Source organism: Corvus brachyrhynchos, unplaced genomic scaffold (assembly GCF_000691975.1).
Source record: "Corvus brachyrhynchos isolate BGI_N302 unplaced genomic scaffold, ASM69197v1 scaffold258, whole genome shotgun sequence".
Classification (NCBI taxonomy): domain Eukaryota; kingdom Metazoa; phylum Chordata; class Aves; order Passeriformes; family Corvidae; genus Corvus; species Corvus brachyrhynchos.
Genome location: NW_008240122.1, coordinates 829,515 through 835,514, shown reverse-complemented (window position 1 = coordinate 835,514; position 6,000 = coordinate 829,515). Strand labels below are relative to the sequence as shown.

Sequence of the window (6,000 nt, the reverse complement as noted above, 5' to 3'; positions counted from 1 at the left end):
AGGAATGCCTTTTTTTTCTCTGTGGTATTTTAGAAAGCCACATCTTCAAGTAAAATTGAATCTGACTTGCTTTTGTCTTTATATTGTTGACACTGAATTACTTGCTTATTGGATACATGCTTGTCATGCAGGCCATCTAAGATGCCACTGAGGGTTGGTAACCTTGAAGAATATTTTCTATATGGTTTTAAATATAATACATTCTGAAATGAAAAATGCCTTTCTCCATATTACTTTATAAGATTTAAATATTTTTCCCCTGTTGCCTTCACTGGAGTGCAGAAAATAGGTTGACTGAAAGGCTGACTATCAAATTAAATTTGTGCATGTTTTAAATAACTTTTCACATTGAATCTCTAGAGATTTTTATCCCTGTATCTGCAGAAATGTCATTTGAAATTTTTCTTCCTCCAAGATTTTACCAGGGCAAAATTTCAAAAATGTATGCATTCATTTCCTTCACTCTCTTTCTTCCAGTTCTACACCAAGTTGTGCCTCTTCTCCTTCCTTTAGGTGTCCTTTCCTAGTGCTACTCACCCAGATGAGTTTAAACTTGGGGTACACAGGCATACCTGCTTCCGTGAGGCAGCTGTGACACTCCTCTGCATGTGTATGGATTTCTGTTTGCAGTAAACCAGCTTGTTTATACCTACTGTGTAAAACATGGCTGGTGACTGGAGGAGCTTCTTAGCACTACATAATATTCTGTGTGAGGGGAGGTGGTTAGAGTTGGGAATAACTAGTCCATAAAGTAGGACGAAGCTGTTTTTACAGGAAAACTTGCTCTATTTTGCATCTGTTTCTTTTGAGTGGTAAGTTGGGGGGAAAAAAACCATGATTTTTGCTTTTAATTCTGTGAATTCCCGTAATGTTCAGAAAAAATGTGAATAGAATTTACAAGATTATTGAAGATTATGCAATGGTCCCGTATCTGTGAGCAGTTCAGGGAAGAAAAAGTCACTGCTACTTGTACTGTCACTTAAATATGATATAAGAGAGACACTTTCCTCCCCTGCTTCCTGCCTCCTTTTATGTTCTTTGCAATGTGAATATACTAACATCTATTTGAAAGTTATTTTTGTCACCTAGGCCTTCTCTTTCACATCTACCTCAGAAGCAACGCATGCATCTTGGTGGCGTGTGTTTGTTTAATCTAAGGAAGAGCAAAACTTGTTCAGATGACCGCAGAAGCAGAAACAATTGTTTGCCTCAAGATCATGGTGTGCATTTGTTTATCTCACCTTTAAGGTATTTCGTAATCACTTTTTCCCAGATCCAAAAGATAATGTCCTAGGAGATAACAGCTAATAGATGCAAATACTGTGTGAGTTATACTTGCACCTACTTGCATCAGTCACCCTGTGCGACAACAAAGGAAGAAAAAGAAAACAGATAGTGGTCCTTGTTCTGCACGGTGTTGAGGGCCCTTGACTTGCCCTGAGACAAACAAACAAAATGGATGGGTACAATAGAGCAGAAATTACTTCATTTTTTTTCCACTCTCAGCTCTTCACTGCATCTGGTTCTGCATAGATGTGATGGAACTGTTGTTTTCGAGTGTTAGATAATATACATACTTATATAAGAACGAGCTCAATCCCTTTTTTGTGGGAGTGGTACTGTGTGTTAGGATTTTTTTTCAGACACGACAGGAGCTTTGAGGGCTGCTGAGATACTTGTAAAATTTTTTCCTCACGATGCTGTCCAGTGGGAAGGGCCGGCTGGTCAGTGGCTTGTCTGTGGTGCACCTGGGGCATTTACTGCGTGCCACGGCGTTTGCTGCCACGGTGGCCTGGTAGCACTCGTGGCACTTTGGTATGTTCCGCGCCCTTCTGATTCAGGTGCTTCTTGAGGTGGTTTGCTGTGGGTGGGCAGCTCTGTGTGTTTGGGTGGGTGGGTGGGTTTGGTGTGTTTTAGTGTTAAATACAATTCCAGAGGTTGTTCTCTTGTGGTTCTCTCGCATAACAACAGGAAAGCATTGGATCTTTGATGTTTGCCTGGCAGAGAGTTTTCCCTCCTCTGTGTTTTGTACCACTTGCATCTGCCTCTTCAGAGCCTGCTTTCCTGTAACCTTGTCTTCATTAACAACATGTTGTAGCCCCTCTACAAACAAGATGATATCTTGTCCCTAATAGGCTGATAATGCTTAGCTGCAAAAAAGGCTTAACTGATCTTACTGCAGTTGCAGTTTATTTCAAATGACAGAAGTATCAATAATGGAATGTTCTAAGTTGTCCTAAGTTTAAGCTTCTGATTGGACCAGCTAATTTCCTTTGACACCTGACTTGTCCTTGCAATCAGTAGAGACAAAGGGTGTTTTCTTTAGGGCAGCTCAGCAGAAACTGAATTTCAGTGCTCTGGTCACATTCTCTTATGGAAACGTTTTCTTGTATTTTCTTTTTTTTTGTTTTCTCATGCTTTTTTATACTGGCTGTAGAGGAAACCTGGAGACATGAACCAACCAAGTTGTTGGTGATATCAGTTGCAAATTTGTACCCACAGTTACCAGGTCAGGAATCTTTGGACAGTGATAATGAAGGCATTTGTTCAGAAGACCTGTTCTAGTAGTTTGCCCAGTGCAAAGTGTTTTTTAAAGACTTGAAGGAATGCTACATCTTAAAGAAATAAAGGTCTGCATTTCTTGCTCTTCTAAATGCAGGCCTTTGTAAATGACAGCAATACAAGATTGTCTCTAGAATCTTCTCTCTGTTAAGAGCAAAATACGAATTGAAACTACCTGTAGTCAAATGGGTTTCAGAAAGTAACACACATTTCTTACTCCTTTCAGTGAAGTGCTTGCTACCATATGAGCATCTGTATACAGATGGATCCCTCCTGTGCTGCTGACAGATGCTGCTGATAGACATTTTCTATGGTATTAGAAACTGCTTCAAAATCTGTCAAATGGTAGCCCAAAATGTAGGTGGTTCTTTCCTAAGTGAACCACAAGCCAGGGAGGGGAATAGCATTTGAGAGAGCATGCGTTTGACACAACCTTGTGAATTTGAAAAGATGGAAAATTCTGTATCTGGCACAATTTGGAAAAGTGCTGTAAAACCAGGCAAAATTTATTTTGTTTCCATTTCAAAAATTAAATGAAAAATGGCTGTAGGAGTTTTCCGCTATGATGTTACATTTTGAACAAAAGCATAACCAGTTGGACCAGGCTGCTGGACGAGGTCTTTTTTAACTGTGGGAGAAGTAATGTGGTCTGAGCATGTGTGTGAGCCCTTTGACTGTGCAAGCAGGTCTGCTGTTCATTACTGGAGTTGTTTGTTTCTGGCTGTAAACTGGGAACTGATGGGTAGAAGGGTGGGGATGGTATCACTCCAGCCTGGGCTGTTGGCATCTAAGAAGGGAGCAGTGCCATCTGTGAGGGGCTGCGCCTCGGCCCTGTCACCGAATGGATTGTGGTGACAAAGTTGAGTTGGTCATTTGAACAGGTGAGGTCAGTCCTTGGTGAACCTGCTCCAGTTTCAGGGAGATGATTCAGCCACTTTTTTGGAGATTTCAATAGCATGTTGCCTGCTTGTGTGTTCTACTTTCTCCCACATATGGATTTTGTGGGAGAAACCACATGGTTTCTCTACACTTCCTTTCACCTCCTGTGTGCTGCTGTTGCTGCAAATAGTGCAAAAGGGGCTGCCTGGGCAGACCCCAGCTTTGCCTTGTAGAACCGTTCTTCGCTCTGGTTGAAGTCAGTAAATGTAATCTTTCTGAGCAGAAAAGACAAATTTCTATCTCCAGTGGTCACTTCTTCTTTTGAGGGTGGAGAGAATGGGTTCAACTTTATATTTTGATGAAATGTAGATTTAAATATTATTAAAATGAGATCTTAAGAGAAAGTGTTTATATATCTATGGGAAAAAAAAGAACTATGTTAGATAGTTCCTTGAGGTAAATGTACTTGTCAGAGAATTTATTATTTGAGTGCTGTGGTCTTTCTGAATGCATTTGACATGATCATTATTCACTTGTACCATTTGTTTCCTATCTCATTATATAAGTTAGCAAACCACTCTAGGGTTGCCTTTACTTTTATTTGCATTAGAAACTGCACCATAAAAAATGTTCTTGGGTTGCCTGCTGCTGAGCCAAGAGCTGTAAATAAAGTGGTTTCTAATTGAAATCCAGGAGAACCACAGAACCATTATAATTAATGTACCCTCTGGTTTTTCTCTTTTTTTTTTTTTTTTTAATATTACCACATATCTTTTTCTATAAAGTGAACCAAGCTTCTCTTCTTTCTAGTTACCCTTAACTTGAAATAGTCACATCTTGCTGTTAGTGTTTCCATGCACTTTTCTGGATAAATGAGCAGTGCCAGTAAGAGTACTTGAGGCGGGGGTTTATTTGTTGTTTTGTTTTTAAAATTTTTTTTTCTTTATTTTTTTTCAATTCTTTTTATTTACAGAATTTACTTATCAAGAAGAACAGTTTTGGACAAGAGTAAGGAAAAAATATTTTGTGGGTAAGCTTGGTGTGAGCATCTTGTGATTTACGGGCAGATATTACGGAGAAGTGGTTTTCCGCTTTTGACTGGGAGGGTGGGCACATGTTGCCACTCATGTTTTAATGGAATACTCCATCTGCTGTCAAGCCAAGTCTCTTTCTGAACATGAAAGTTTTGTGCCAAATGCAACATCAAATCCAGATAAAAGTGGTGGGGTGTTTGCTTCAGCACTCTGTAAATGTTAAAACCCAATGTGTCTAAGAGGGTGGGCAAATCCAGATCATCTTGTGTATCTGGTTCTTTGCTTGTTTTAAAATGGTAAATACATGTCATTCCAGTTGGTTGTTAATTTGAAACACATAGGCAGGTATTCTTTTGATCTGTAAACGCCTGTTTTGTTGGGGATTTTTTAGTTAACTAGTTTGGTATTATCTGCTTTATTCGTAGAGTTCTCATCACAGATTACCTAATGTGTTGGATTCCTGTCTCTTGTGCTGCATGTTATTTTTACCCTTTTTGCAAAGGCTGGTGCTATGCCACCAAAGAGATATTTTTTTTCTCCCAGTGTTAAGGAGATGCAGCAAGTCTGTCATCCATTCTTAAGGTTCAGAATCCATAATACTCCTGTGTTTTGCTCTAATCATCTGCAGTGTAATTTTTTTTTTTTTTTATTCCACATATTGAAGGGGTAATTTTTTGTTCAGATATGACAGCCATGAATCATCTGCCAAGTCACTTGATTTACATGGATGTTGATTCTCTTTTTTTTTAAAAGCACCTGGTGGGGAAGGCAAGAACTCTTTTCTTGCTGCTTTACCAGATTTAGGAGTGGGAGCTGTGAGGGTCTTTGCTTATCCTGCTTATTAGAAAGAAAGCAGATGCTAACAGCCCTGTGAGCCTAGAACTGCTTGTCTGCGGTGGTCCTTTAGGCATTGGGATAGAGTCAAAATCCTGAATTATGTTAGGATTTCCCATCTTAGATAAGGTCTGTCAGTTTAGGACCTTCCAAAATACAGGAACTCACTGGAAATTGCGACATTCTCAAGTCCAGGGCAACTTCCTTCCGATAACAACGGAGGCAATTTATCCATTTGAGGATATGGCTAAAATTGAAATGGAAATGAGCCTAGTTGCCGAAGTCTTGCCAAAGGTTCTATTTTTATTGAGCACCATCTTGTTGTTAAGAGCCTATTGAAGCTGAGAAATAGAAGTGAGATCTGGAAGAAGTAGGTGATGGTGATTTAAAATACATGAAACTGTTCAGGTAATACGAACCAGAAACTTCTCGGTGACTCAGTGTTCTATTATTGTGGCCATATAAATTACACCATTCTCGGTTTGTGTGAAAGGTCTATACCTGGGACAGCAGACCAGGAAAGTCACGTCCACAGAGTTATGCTACCGTTTCGTCTCGGGTTGAATGGGACTGTGTCACCCCATAAAGATGTAAAAATAGTCATCAACCACAGAGTGCAGAGTGAAACTGCATGTCTGTTACCACTGGAGAAGTTGTACAGACTGCACTTGGTATTTGTCCTTTGAAAACG

The 6,000-nt window shown here is 39.7% G+C and overlaps 1 protein-coding gene across 7 annotated transcripts in view; it reads left to right on the top strand.

The window, feature by feature from the left end:
- Positions 1–6,000, top strand: part of TRERF1 (transcriptional regulating factor 1) — an 89,316-nt gene that overhangs the window by 38,600 nt on the left and 44,716 nt on the right. For 2 of the 7 annotated variants that reach the window (XM_017744802.1, XM_017744803.1), the window contains exon 3: positions 4,415–4,471. The exons of the other annotated variants lie outside the window; for them this stretch is intronic. The gene's annotated coding sequence lies outside the window, so the exon portion shown is untranslated. The remainder of the gene's footprint in view (positions 1–4,414; positions 4,472–6,000) is intronic. 7 annotated transcript variants of the gene reach the window in all.